The sequence below is a fragment of the Euprymna scolopes genome, chromosome 25 (genome assembly GCF_053919585.1).
Source record: "Euprymna scolopes isolate OS-2025 chromosome 25, ASM5391958v1, whole genome shotgun sequence".
In the NCBI taxonomy this organism is placed as follows: domain Eukaryota; kingdom Metazoa; phylum Mollusca; class Cephalopoda; order Sepiida; family Sepiolidae; genus Euprymna; species Euprymna scolopes.
In genome coordinates, this window is record NC_136506.1 from 72,347,539 (window position 1) to 72,361,530 (window position 13,992).

At 38.8% G+C, this 13,992-nt stretch overlaps 1 protein-coding gene and 1 pseudogene across 3 annotated transcripts in view; both read left to right on the plus strand.

Moving 5' to 3' along the window:
• The window catches only part of LOC145247430 (rap guanine nucleotide exchange factor 4-like), a 1,873,173-nt gene that overhangs the window by 1,435,048 nt on the left and 424,133 nt on the right, over positions 1 to 13,992 (plus strand). The window lies entirely within an intron of this gene.
• LOC145247735 (5S ribosomal RNA) lies at positions 9,477 to 9,593 on the plus strand (annotated as a pseudogene).

A 13,992-nucleotide genomic window follows, 5' to 3' on the forward strand; every position in this document is an offset into this window, starting at 1 on the left:
AGTTCCAAACATGGAGTGCACTTATTAGTCCTAAAAGAGCCCCTGGGGCACAACCAAGAGTTATTGTGAAGTATAGACAAACAAAATTATATAGAAATCAGTTAGTTACAACTTTTTAGAAAATTTTATAAAAATCTAAGGCATCAATTTTTTTAATAAGCACAAAAGTGTCAATTTTAGCTATTTTAACCAGAAAGACACCCCTAGGGGGGCAACCGGAGTTTTCCCTAGGGTGGCAACTGTTCTGTTTCATTTTTACTTATATCATGTTTAATGTTTGTGCAAAATTTTAAAAAATTCCAAGACGTAGTTATTGAGAAAAATGCGGACAGACGAATGTACGAATTGACAAGGGTGAATCTACAGCCCCCCCCTAAAAAAAAGTTTATAGAAACTATGCGCGATCATATCACATCAAAATCATCAATTTTATCGAAACTAATCTTAACATACCTAACGGTGGATTTTCTTGGCCTTTTAGCCAAGATCAAAGTGTAGTATCTGTTCCGGCAGATACTGCAAGCAAAGACCATATGTGGGGGCGACCCCACATATAAGACCTTGGTCAATGTAGGGGCAACCCTTCATACCAATTGTCACTATCCAGCTCCCCTACTCCCCGGGGAGTTGGTCCCCATTTCCCCTTCACTCCTCACATTAAAAATCGGCCTTGTGCCTAATTTGCTCGGTGGGGGAGCAAATAAATACCATCTGTTCCGGCAGATGCTGCACTTAAGATGATTTGTACCAGTCAATGGAGGGGAAACCCTCTATACTGGGACAATTATTATTTTTGGTAACCAGAGTGACCCCTTTTAGGGGAGCTGGTTTTTACCTCACATTAAAAACGGCCTTGTGCCTAATTTGCTCAGTGGGGGAGCAAATAAATACCATCTGTTCCGGCAGATGCTGCACTTAAGATAATTTGTACCAGTCAATGGAGGGGAAACCCTCTATACTGGGACAATTATTATTTTTGGTAACCAGAGTGCCCCCTTTTTGCCTACTTTTAGGGGAGCTGGTTTTTACCTCACATTAAAAACGGCCTTGTGCCTAATTTGCTCAGTGGGGGAGCAAATAAATACCATCTGTTCCGGCAGATACTGCAAGCAAAGACCAGATGTGGGGGCAACCCCACATGCCTGACCTTTAACCAGCTCCCATTTCCCACCTCTCAGGAGCTGGTCCCCTTTTTCCCTTCCCCCTCCCTTCACTCCTCACATTAAAAATTGGCCTTGTGCCTAATTTGCTCGGTGGGGGAGCAAATAAATACCATCTGTTCCGGCAGATACTGCAAGCAAAGACCATATGTGGGGGCGACCCCACATATAAGACCTTGGTCAATGTAGGGGCAACCCTTCATACCAATTGTCATTATACAACTCCCCTACTCCCCGGGGAGTTGGTCCCCATTTCCCCTTCACTCCTCACATTAAAAATCGGCCTTGTGCCTAATTTGCTCGGTGGGGGAGCAAATAAATACCATCTGTTCCGGCAGATACTGCAAGCAAAGACCATATGTGGGGGCGACCCCACATATAAGACCTTGGTCAATGTAGGGGCAACCCTTCATACCAATTGTCACTATCCAGCTCCCCTACTCCCCGGGGAGTTGGTCCCCATTTCCCCTTCACTCCTCACATTAAAAATCGGCCTTGTGCCTAATTTGCTCGGTGGGGGAGCAAATAAATACCATCTGTTCCGGCAGATACTGCAAGCTATGACTAGCTATGACTAGCTATGACTAGCAAAGACCAGATGTGGGGGTAACCCCACATGCCTGACCTTTAACCAGCTCCCATTTCCCACCTCTCGGGAGCTGGTCCCCTTTTTCTCTTCCCCCTCCCTTCACTCCTCACATTAAAAATCGGCCTTGTGCCTAATTTGCTTGGTGGGGGAGCAAATAAATACCATCTGTTCCGGCAGATACTGCAAGCAAAGACCAGATGTGGGGGCAACCCCACATACCTGACCTTTAACCAGCTCCCATTTTCCACCTCTCGGGAGCTGGCCCCCTTTTTTCCTTCCCTGTCCCTTCACTCCTCACATTAAAAATTGGCCTTGTGCCTAATTTGCTCTGTGGGGGAGCAAATAAATACCATCTGTTCCGGCAGATACTGCAAGCAAAGACACTATGTGGGGGCGACCCCACAGATAAGACCTTGGTCAATGTAGGGGCAACCCTTCATACCAATTGTCACTATCCAGCTCCCCTGCTCCCCGGGGAGTTGGTCCCCATTTCCCCTTCACTCCTCACATTAAAAATCGGCCTTCTGCCTAATTTGCTCGGTAGGGGAGCAAATAAATACCAACCCCACATAGAAGACCTTGGTCAATGTAGGGGCAACCCTTCATACCAATTGTCACTATCCAGCTCCCCTACTTTCCGGGGAGCTGGTCTCCATTTCCCCTTCACTCCTCACATTAAAAATCGGCCTTGTGCCTAATTTGCTCGGTGGGGGAGCAAATAAATACCCCCCCCCTTAACAATAGAATAACTTCTCATCGGAGTTGACAGCGAGGAAGAAAGAAAGAAAACATGGAGAAACGTGAAAGCCGTGTTGGATGCAATTGAAACAGAATAAACACAGAGGAATATTCACATAAGTCATTTGGGGAAGAAGGATAAACTTTTTCCAATCTGGGTTTTTATAAATATGTCGTCTTCTGACCATTTAATTTTATCGAAAGGACGATATGCCATAGTTTAAAATTTGTATTTATTTTTAAAATTGCATAGGAGTCATCAATTTTTATAGGCGCTAATCTTAACAAACTGTAAAACAATTTCCTATAAAAATCTCTAATGAAAAGATTGCCAAAGAAAGGAAAATAAAACCCCTTCTATAAGTAATAAGAGATATACATTTAAGTGACTTACACTGTTCGGTGTAGGTTGCTAGAAATTAAAATGTTAAAGAAAATAGTACATTAACATCGTGAACATTAGTTTATGTAAATTAGTTTATGCAAATTAGTTTATGTAAATTAGTTTATGTAAATAACCACTCTGAGATTCAAACGGTCATCAACTTTATTATAACTAATTATAATTAATTATAACTTGTAATTAATATTATTATTATTTCTATTATCTAGTTTACTTGGATTACGGTGTTTGTCTTGGATGTTATTCTTATAATGATTGGATCCATGTAACCTCCAACCTTTTTCAGATGCATCTTATCGGATTAGACAGCAAAGAACGTAACCCTGGACAAGAAACATAAAAGCCATGTTGGATGCAAATCTTGGAATACAGAGAAACAATGGAATGGAATAAACACAAGGGAACATTGTCTGTTGGGGAAGAGGGATAAACTATTTCCAATCTGGGTTTTAATAAGCGTATTGTCTCCCAATCTATGTGTCGAGGAGTAAAAGTATTCAGTACCAAAATCGAGACGCAGTGCTGATTAATCCCATTCATTCAATTTTTTTTTTAAAGAGGAGACTTTGTTAGTTTGGCCACACTGTGTGCTGCAACCCAAGAAGCTACGTACATGAAGCAATATTCGCAAAACCACAGCATGGTTTGCGAAGACATGGTTACACTCTATTAAAGTTGACGTTTAACTTAGCTTTAGTGTTGCGTTCCGGAAGGAGAGGAGATTTTGTCTTTTGTGATTATATCTTATTATTTCTCATCATCATCATCATCATCATCATCATCATAATAATCATAATTATTATTATTATTATTATTATTATTATTATTATTACTATTACGTCTGTGTCGTGTGTCTATGTATGCATGTCTATGTATATGGTCACGTTACCTATAGTGTACGTATATGTATTACAATAATAAAGTCATCATAGCTTTTATTCTGTTTCTTGGTCTTGTCTGATTAATTCTTCTCGTCACTGGTCGATGCTGTAAAGGAACATCTGACATTTGGTCGATTTTTTTTGGCATGGATTACTTTATTCGTCTACGAGTGTGCGGAAGGGGGGGTCATTGCATTGTCGACTCACTTCTTTTTTGCATTTTCTTTTTCTTCAACGCATTTTTGCAACTAACCCGACATGTCTGCTTCTCCCCAAATCCGAAGATAGACTCTTACATATAAGCAAAAGATATCGTTCTCTCTTTCTTTCATATCCTCTCTCTCTCTCTCTCTCTCTCTCTCTCTCTCTCTCTCTCTCTCTCTTTCCACGTTTTCTTTCACACGAACCGAATGACATTTCAGGTGTCACCGTTGACTCTAGCTAGAGCGATTGACAATACGTGTTGAACTTTTTTGCACTAACTAATCTGCCAGCAAAACCACAATTTCCAACATGCCGGCGTAACCCGGGATAAGTTATACATCGCTGGAACTGGCTGCCGATCATTGTCTTGACTGCTTCAGACTGTCGTGTGTTATCTGTGTTTATCCGAGACACTGTGTGTTCTTTGAGAGGAGTTAGCTCAACTAATCCTGAGTGAATCCCGTCTCGAGTTAAGTTGACACATGTAATGTTTTCGGAAGGACGATAGTTCAAAAATTGTATTTATTTTTTAGATTACCAATTTTATAGAAGCTAATCTTAACATAAACTGCAAGACCATCTCCTATACTAATTTTTAATAAGAGGGTTGCTAAAGAAAGAAAATAAAAGACCCTTAATGAGCAAACAATGTCACTATCCAATGCACCAATTTCACTATCAAATGAGCCAATAACATCGCTATCAAATGAACCAATGAGTTAACAACGTCACTATCCAATGAGCAAACAACATCATTATCCAATCAGTCATCAGCGTCACTATCTATGCCAAATGAGCTAATAATGTTACTATCCAATGCATCAACGACACTATCCAATGAGCCAACAACGTCACTATCCAATGAGACAACAACGTCACTGTCCAATGAGCCAACAACGTCACTATCCAATGAGCCAACAACGCCACTATCCAATGAGCCAACAACGTCACTGTCCAATGAGCCAACAACGTCACTGTCCAATGAGACAACAACGTCACTGTCCAATGAGCCAACAACGTCACTATCCAATGAGCCAACAACGCCACTATCCAATGAGCCAACAACGTCACTGTCCAATGAGCCAACAACGTCATTATCATAAAATGAGCCAACAACGTCACTGTCACTATCCAACAAGCCACCTACTTACGTGTTAGATAGCCAGACAGCAGTTTCTGCAGAAATCGAAGAAATGGTATACTACAACGTGATATATTGTGGCAAAATAAGTTATTAGTGTGAAACGGCAATTAATACGCATCTCCGCCAATAAACACAAAATGCTTGTTATGAGAACGAGCAAACATGCCGAGCTAATGAGTGTCGGCAATACAAAAATCAATACGAGACGGGCATAAACAGAAAAGACCATTTACAAATTAAACAGCATTTGCTGCGAGCACTTAATTAGATCCAATTAAAACACGATGATTACGATTCGAGCAAAAATCTCCAGCAACAATACTTGATTGCTTCCAAACGGCAAAAAGGTCAAGAGGTGAACATCAGATTCCGATCGAGCCATATATCGCTCGACAACCCTCAAGGGTTCTTGCTGTCCGTTGCATATTGTTATAAGAAGTGATGGTCGGATCTCAACTCCCATCGTAAAATACTGAACGTAGAAATTTGAAAATGTCAGTGTACATTTTTTTATCGCAAAGCGAAGATGTCATATATTTAATGGGCTTGTAGCAAATCTTTACAAATAATCACTTATCTCTTCTTCCTTCGGGAGTGGGGGTGTCGGTTTTATTTAATGTGTGTGTGTGTGTGTGTGTGTGTGTGTGTGTGTGTGTGTGTGTGTGTGTACTATTTTTATTTATATAGACAAATATTACATAGTTGCTACACTAAACATGCTAATGTTTCAGACACTTGGTCGATAACGACCAAAAGTCCTCGTCAGGCGACGTAATAAAGTTTGTGTACCACTGAAAGCGTCTGGTTCTCAAATGCCGTTGAGGACTTTTGGTCCTTACCAACAAATTGCTCCGAAACATTAGCATGTTCAGTGTAGCGACTATGTAATATTTGTCGATATAAATAAAAATATTATACTCTGCTCTTTTTTATTGAGCACTCTTAATAACTTCATTTTAATTCACGAGTTTTCCATTTTGAATTGCTTTAACTTGGTATATATATATATATGCATCTATAAGTGTGTGTGTTTCTGTGTATGTGTGCATAGATTTTTACTTATATATGAATAGCGTTTTGTGTGTGTGTGTGTGTGTGTGTGTATGTGTGTGTGTGTGTGTGTGTGTGTGTGTGTGTGTGTGTGTGTGTGTGTGTGTGTGTGTGTGTGTGTGTGTGAATTCATTGCCTATGCACTTCAAAACGGCTTGGTCGGTTTTTTCAAAATTTTACAAAATGTAGTTTATGTGTCTGGGGGTGTTCTTTGATAGGTTTTGTATCAGAATGCCTCCAATAAATATCAAAAATCAATAATCGAAAAAACCTGATTAAAAAAGGGACAGTTCGATTTAGGCCAAATTTAACAGCCTTATACAGCCTAACATCATAAGTGTATTTGAGAAGTTTTATCACCACACAAGCAGAAGAGCCCGGAGTATAAAATCAACAGCAGCTTTTTGATAAGATGGGAACGTGTTTGAAATTAATGTTTTTGTTTAGATCACAATTGAACCATGATACTTGACTTTTGCATTTTAAACTTTAATTAATGCCATTATGTAAAAATAATTCCATAGAATCAACAGCAGGTTCTTTACAGTGCAATGTAAACTACAATGTATTGTGGGCAAAGTCTCTGCGAGAAGCATGTGAGTTTCCTCTTTATATTCCGACTAGAGCAGGCAATTAATTGATTTGATTGAAAAATGAGCGATTTCATCGATTTCAACAATAAAAGTATTGGAAGTGTGGAAAATTTGTTGATTCTTATTCAATCTGAGGCAATATTGGGTCTCTCTGTTTTTTTTGTTTTTTTGTTGTTTTTGTTTTTTGTTACTTTGAAGAGATCAAAGGGCTAACACTTGATTCTATTACAATTTAAATTCATATCCGAGGGCTCTTTTAAGAATAGACACTGTTCCCTTTATGGTTGCTATCTGCATTTCCTTACAGCTTGGTCTTCCACGGATTGCTTCTAAGTATTTCTGAAGGTTCTTTTTTATTAGGCCACTTACTCCCGTCACAACCGGTATAATGTTTATTTCTTTCAGAGATCATGTCGTTCTTAGATCATTTTTTAGGTCCTGATATTTTGTTATCTTTTTCCGTTCAGCTCTATTAAGGCCAAAGTCGTTTGGAACTGTGACGTCGATAATGACTGCAGTCCTTTCGGTCTTGTTCCATATTACTATATCTGGCTTGATAGTCTTGTCTTATGTATCTGCCCGTTTGTATGTCTTTGTCGTAGAACACTGTCACTTTTCCGTTTGATGTTATCTCTGCTACCGTGTGAGTCTGTGTGTATGTATATGACAATAGAAAAATGCGAGCATAAAAAGTAATATGGTTAAGCTTAAACATGGAAAATGAAAGGACTAGTTGTTAAAACTGGAAAAGAAAAGGACAAGATATTCTAGTAAAAAATATAAATTTGTAATTTAAAATATTGCAGCATTAAGAATTGATTATATAATGTTATGAATTGAATTTTTAAAAAATTCTTAATGCTGCAATATTTTAAGTTATAAATTTATCATATTTTTTACTAGAATATTTTGTCTTTTCTTTTCCAGTTTTAACAACTAGTCCTTGACTTTTCCATGTTTAAGCTTAACCATATTACTTTTCATGCTCGCATTTTTCTATTGTAATCAATGCTTTTTCCAGGTTTCCAGTAAATTCACTTGTTCTTTGTTTAATTTCAGTCTTATTTTTTTTGCTGCCATAAACATAACATTTACATATGTAATAACAATGTATGGCACTCGTCTGCTTTCAATAAAATCCCCCCCCAATTATCTCTCTTTCATTCTCTCTGTTTCATTTGTTCTTTTTCTTTTCGCGAGAGCAGTGAATTGGTAGCCACAGTAGTCGCTGAGCGATATAGTTTCTATGAAAACCTGTCATAAAAAACGCTGCTCACCTCCTTCCTTGTTTTTACGATTTTGAACACCAGTAAATTCATCATAACTTTTGTTTTACTGAACGAAAATTAAAACATTTTCTTTCATAATATAGCTGAGAATGTGATTTATAAACTGTAATAATTGTTTGAAATTTGTTTGAAAAATGAGTGAGCAGTGAAGCTTTAAAGCAGTTCTAAATGACTAAAACTGCCACTTAACCATATATTCAAACACTACCGCGTTTCAATATATATATATATATATATTTATTTTTTTTTACATAGGCATCACCATTTATAAAGGCCAAGAGGCCACTCGAGGATAAGGGTTAAAGAGTGTACAGTAGAAATTGGACAATATAGTAACCGTTAGTAATGGAGATTCGGTAAATTTGTTAACTTAAGTGGAACGGCTCATCAAAAACTTATTTACATTAGACTTGAAGACAACCATATTGTAGTCAGCTGGAAAGCAGAAAAACGGAAGACAATTCCATAGGCGTGTAGTTCTAAGAACGAAGCTTTACTCATGGAATCTACGCTTAGGTTTAGGCACAGATAAAGAGTGGGGGAAACTATATGTAGTGTTTTCTGCTAGACGGGTGTTTCTTGTGAAAGTTTGGTGAGGGGGGACCATAGAATGGAGCTCAGCCGAGCATCTGCCATGGAAATAACGATAAAGCAGAGACAAACTCGCAACATCTCTTCTGTGAGAAATAGGTTGTAGGGAAGAGAAAAGGACATCCCCCACAAGGCTATGAAGTCTATTTTGAACTCCATCAAGACAGGATAAGTCCTTTCTAGCAGCTCCTTCCCAGATGTGGCAACAGTACTCCATCCTTGGACATACCTGGCTCTTATATAGATAGAGAATTGCATCAGCAGTGAGATATCTACTAGATATTATATTATCTATTTTGAGGGAATTAGACCTAGAGTCTAAAGAACAGAGTTTATTTTAATGTACTAATAAATGTATTAATGCTATTAAAAGAAAACAGTGCTTGTTGTAATGTAGATATATCATAAGCTCAATAGGTATAGATATCCTAGAGCTATTTTAATAATATATAATATAAATAATCATTTCAACCATTCGGAGACAACATTTAACAGCTTGCCAAAGAATAGATGGACTGAAATGAAGACAAGCTTTAAAAGCGAACAGGACAAAGGAATATATGCCTTACTACAAAAAATGCTAGGTTTATTTTGGTGTCTTTAAACCCCCCCCCATTTTTGCTGATGAGGAGACTTTGTTTAAAGAAAATCTTTTATGAAATTATTGTTCAAGACATATTGTCTATTTCAATAAAAAACATCGTTTCCGAAACGATCGTACAATCTATTGATTTTGTTTGTTTTCCTTTTGAAACTGATTTTTATTCAAAATTATGAATCGTTTTACTGTCTCTCTCTCTCTCTCTCTATATATATATATATATACATATATATACATGCGGCATAATCACGTTGACACACCGGTCCTCGTCAGATCACCAAAGTTAAGCAACGTTGAGCCTGGCTAATACCAGATGGGTGACCATTTGGGAATTCTAGGTGCTGTATGTGCTCTCCGCTCATCTCGGCATTGTTTCCAGTCGTCTTGTACATCAACTTGCCACTGGTACGCAACAATGTTGAATCAGGAGAGGCGTGGTTCGAGACTGCGCAACTCTTGCCACACAAATTTCACGCGCAGGCACCCTTACTGTGAGTATCCATAGGCTGGCAAGGCTGGAGGAAGCCACCACATATACATATACACACACACACACACACACACACACACATATATATATATATATATATATATATATATATATATATATATTGTACATATATATATTGTACTTTATCATCATTCATTTTATATGAATCAGATTATTATTGTTCACACTGGTATCCCAATATCTTTGTTGTACTCAGCCGAAGCTCCAGAACCTCTTAAATATTGGTGAAGACGCTCGGGAGGCTAATTGAAGACGTGGTTACAAACCATCAAAACTGACTTCTAATTTAGCTCTGATCAATAGGTTTCATGTATTTGCCACTGCTCTCGAGACTCGATGCCAATTACTTTCTTGGCTGCTGTCGACTGTTTTTCATGGCTTGCTTTCATGCTGGACGCTGCATGTTGTACGGGAAGAGTTAGCTTAACCAATCCTAGAGGAAATGCTCCTATTTACTTGCCTTCCTACGAGGGCAGAGTTAAGCAAAAGGTCGGTTTTTAATGTGGGGAAAATCCAGCCCCTCAAAAAGGGGCACTCTGGATAGAAACAAAAATAAAAATTGTCCCAGTCAGGATCATTCATCCACTGACCAAGAACAGAAAAGGTGAAGTGTAGCATACGAACAGATCCTACGAGGGCATGCAATAAGTAATGCCCCTGACTCACTTCCCATAGCAGAAGAGCAACGAAACTTGGCACAGTTATTAGTCTTTCTCTACATAGGAACCACCCAGAGTTATGCATTTGTTCCATCGTTTGATGCAGCTCTGAAGACCGTTTTTGTATAACACTCCAGGTTGGTCCTCCAACCATGACGTGACTTCAGAAATCAAGGCTGCATCATCTTGGAAATGCTTTTCTTTAAAAAACAACTTCATGGCTGGGAAGAGGTGAAAGTCAGAGGGTGCAAGGTCAGGAGAGTAGGGAGGATGGGGAAGGATTTCATAACCACACGCCTGTGCTTCTGATCTGGCGACATGCGAGTTGTGGGCTGGAGCATCGTCCTGCAGGAGGAGGGTACCTTTGCTGATCTTGCCCCGCCTCTTGATTTTGATAGCTTCCCTTAATTTCCTCAAAAGTGAAGCATAAGAGGCTCCTGTAATTGTGTAACCTTTGACAGGAAATCTGTCATCACTACTCTGTCCTGATCCTAGAAGACTGTGAGCATAACCTTGCCAGCGGAGGACTGCCTTCTTTGGAGGTGATGAATCCAAGTGCTTCCACTGCATTGACTGGGCTTTGGTCTCTGGATCATAGTGATGGACCCAGGTTTCATCTTGTGTAATCAGTCTTTTGAAAAACTTTGACTCATCTTCTTGGCACACCTCCAACCTGGGAATCCATTTGGCAGGCACCTTATGCATATGCAAATGGTCATGAAAGATAGTTTTCACAGACCCTGTACTAATCTTGACATCTTGGGCTATTTGGCGAATAGTAGTGCGCTAACTTTCCAAAATGGCAGCCTCAACTTGACAGACAGATTGCCTCATCAATGGCAGAAGGTGGGCGACCAGGTCTGGAGCTTTTTCCACAGACTTCCGGCCATGTTTGAATTCACGATGTCGGTGTTTTACAAGGTCATATGATGGGGCATTATCACCATAAGTTTCTTTCATTTCATCAAAAGTCTCCTGTTGTGTGCGTGCTTTCAAATACAAAAACCGAATCACTGCTCGACATTCAACAGGTTCCATTCCACACCTGACTCAGTTCAAACACCTGTAAAACAGAAACCACAATTAGTTCAGAGCTGTAATTTGCCACATAATCCGTGGAGATATAAATCATTGCACATGCAAAATTTCAGCTAGATCAGACAACTGAAATTGGGTCAGGAGCATTACTTATTGCACGCCCCTTATATATATATACTCATATATATAAACATATATATATACTCATATATATATATATATATACTTATTGCCCACCCTTCGTACACTGTGATCTTGACCTGAAGGCCAATGTTACTTAAGTCAAGTCGACACGTAACTTTATCAGAAAAACGATATGCCACAGTAGAAAAAACTATATTTATTTTTACCAATTGAGACAGTCGCAAAGGAAACTAGAACTTATTAGATACAATTATATATTAGTTGGACACAAACTTTCCAGGTGCAAGTTATTTATTTTCTTTGTTTAACACACTAATCGCCAAAACATCTTTAATATCAGTATGTCTCTCTTTCTGAGCACCATGTCAGCCAGCTGTCAATATATGACATTAGACACAGCTGGCTGTCGATGCACGGCATCAGACACAGTTGGCTGTCAATCCACGACATCAGACACAGCTGGGTGTCAATACATGGAATCAGACACAGCTGGCTGTCAATGCACGGCATCAGACACAGCTGGCTGTCAATACATGGCATCAGACATAGCTGGGTGTCAATACATGGAATCAGACACAGCTGACTGTCAATACACGGCATCAGACACAGCTGACTGTCAATACACGGCATCAGACACAGCTGGCTGTCAATACATGGAATCAGACACAGCTGGCTGTCAATACACGGCATCAAACACAGCTGACTGTCAATACATGGCATCAGACGCAGCTGGCTGTCAATACATGGAATCAGACACAGCTGGCTGTCAATACAAGGCACCAAACACAGCTGGCTCTCAATCGGAGGGGTAAGGTGAAGAGCCGTCACATTATTGAGCGTAACTTCTCACTCACCAAGCATCTTTTCTTTTTCTTCTTTTTCCTGCTCCTCTTTCCGTCTAATCTCTATACCTATATATGCATTCCACTCTGTGATGTCATGTTCACGTCACAGCTTAAAATGCTGACTAAGCATGTGAGTCATCACTTAATGGCAGAACCAGACTACATTATAGGAGGAGTGAAGCATAGAAGCAAAAGATCAATAGGCTAAAGTTATCGATTTTGTTTAATCAAACTTGTTTGAGATCAAAAATTGTGAATTAAATCTCCTATCAATTGGAAGGGTGGTATGACTTTTTTTCTTTGTTTGATTTTATAAGATTTTATCGACTAATTTGTCCGATTTTTTTGGGTCGTTAACAGACTGAGTGTGAACAACGCATTATTTTTTTATTGATCAGAAATTGAAATGAAATAAATATTTGGAATAATTCAATTTTTTTACCAATGTGTCCTTATACCTTAATGTGAGGCTCTGTCTGTCAGTCGGTCATGTTTTGTTTTGAATGAATATAATAAGAAAATGTCTAAAACTGTGTGGTCCCCTTGCTCGACAACCACTGCTGCCGATCCGAACATTGTTTCTGTGCTTTTCTTTTTCGTATTCCCTTCTGGTTGTGTCGTCGTCTCTTACAGTGACGGCTGCTGAGAAGGAAGGACATATTGGTTCACAAGTATAAAGAATAAAACAAAAAATAAAACAAAACACAAAAAACACATTCTGACACATTCTGCAAATATCAGTTGCACTGTGTGTGTGTGTGACACTATCGATTCTCTACACACTAACGTCTATATCTTAGTTTGTCTGTCGAGGCCATGTTTGTCAGTCAGTTGATCAATTCAACTCTTAATCTAGACTTCCTAAAGCTATTCTGATCTTGTCTAATCTGCAACCTGCCTTTGACTGTGTCTAAATCACAACTCTCCTCAATTCTGTCATTAACCGTCGCAAACCCAAGACTGTCTGCAAAACTCACTGCCAAACTTAAAGCTAACTCTAAAGCATATTGACCAATCCTTCGTTCAGTCCTTTGTTTCCATTCACTGCTACACCTTGATTAACAATCCTATTTTAGATTTCTGTTGTGTTCCTTTATGAACAACTTCTAATCTGTTGTTCTGCTGATAAACTTATATCCTCTTATTATTTACTTGCTAACACTTGAGGAGAGAGAGTCGATAGTATTACAAATGTATAGCCAGGGGTTGTATTTAGAATTTACTATGGGCGCCAGCATTTCCCACCAGCACCTTAATGTAATTTTCTTCAGCAATGAACAACTGAAATTTTCTTCTGAGTTGCCTTTTTCCGCCTTCTCAACAAAATGCTTTCTTCAAACAAAAAATTACATTAAGGAGCTGGTGGCGAATGCTGGCGCCCATAGTGAATTCTAAATACAACCCCAGGCTATACATTTGTAATATTATCGATTCCCTCCCCTCAAGTGTTAGCAAGTAAATAATAAAAGGAAATAATTTTATAAGCAAAACAACAGATTAGAAGTTCTTCAAATGGAATGCTTTTATATAGCCCAAGATCATCTACCTTGCA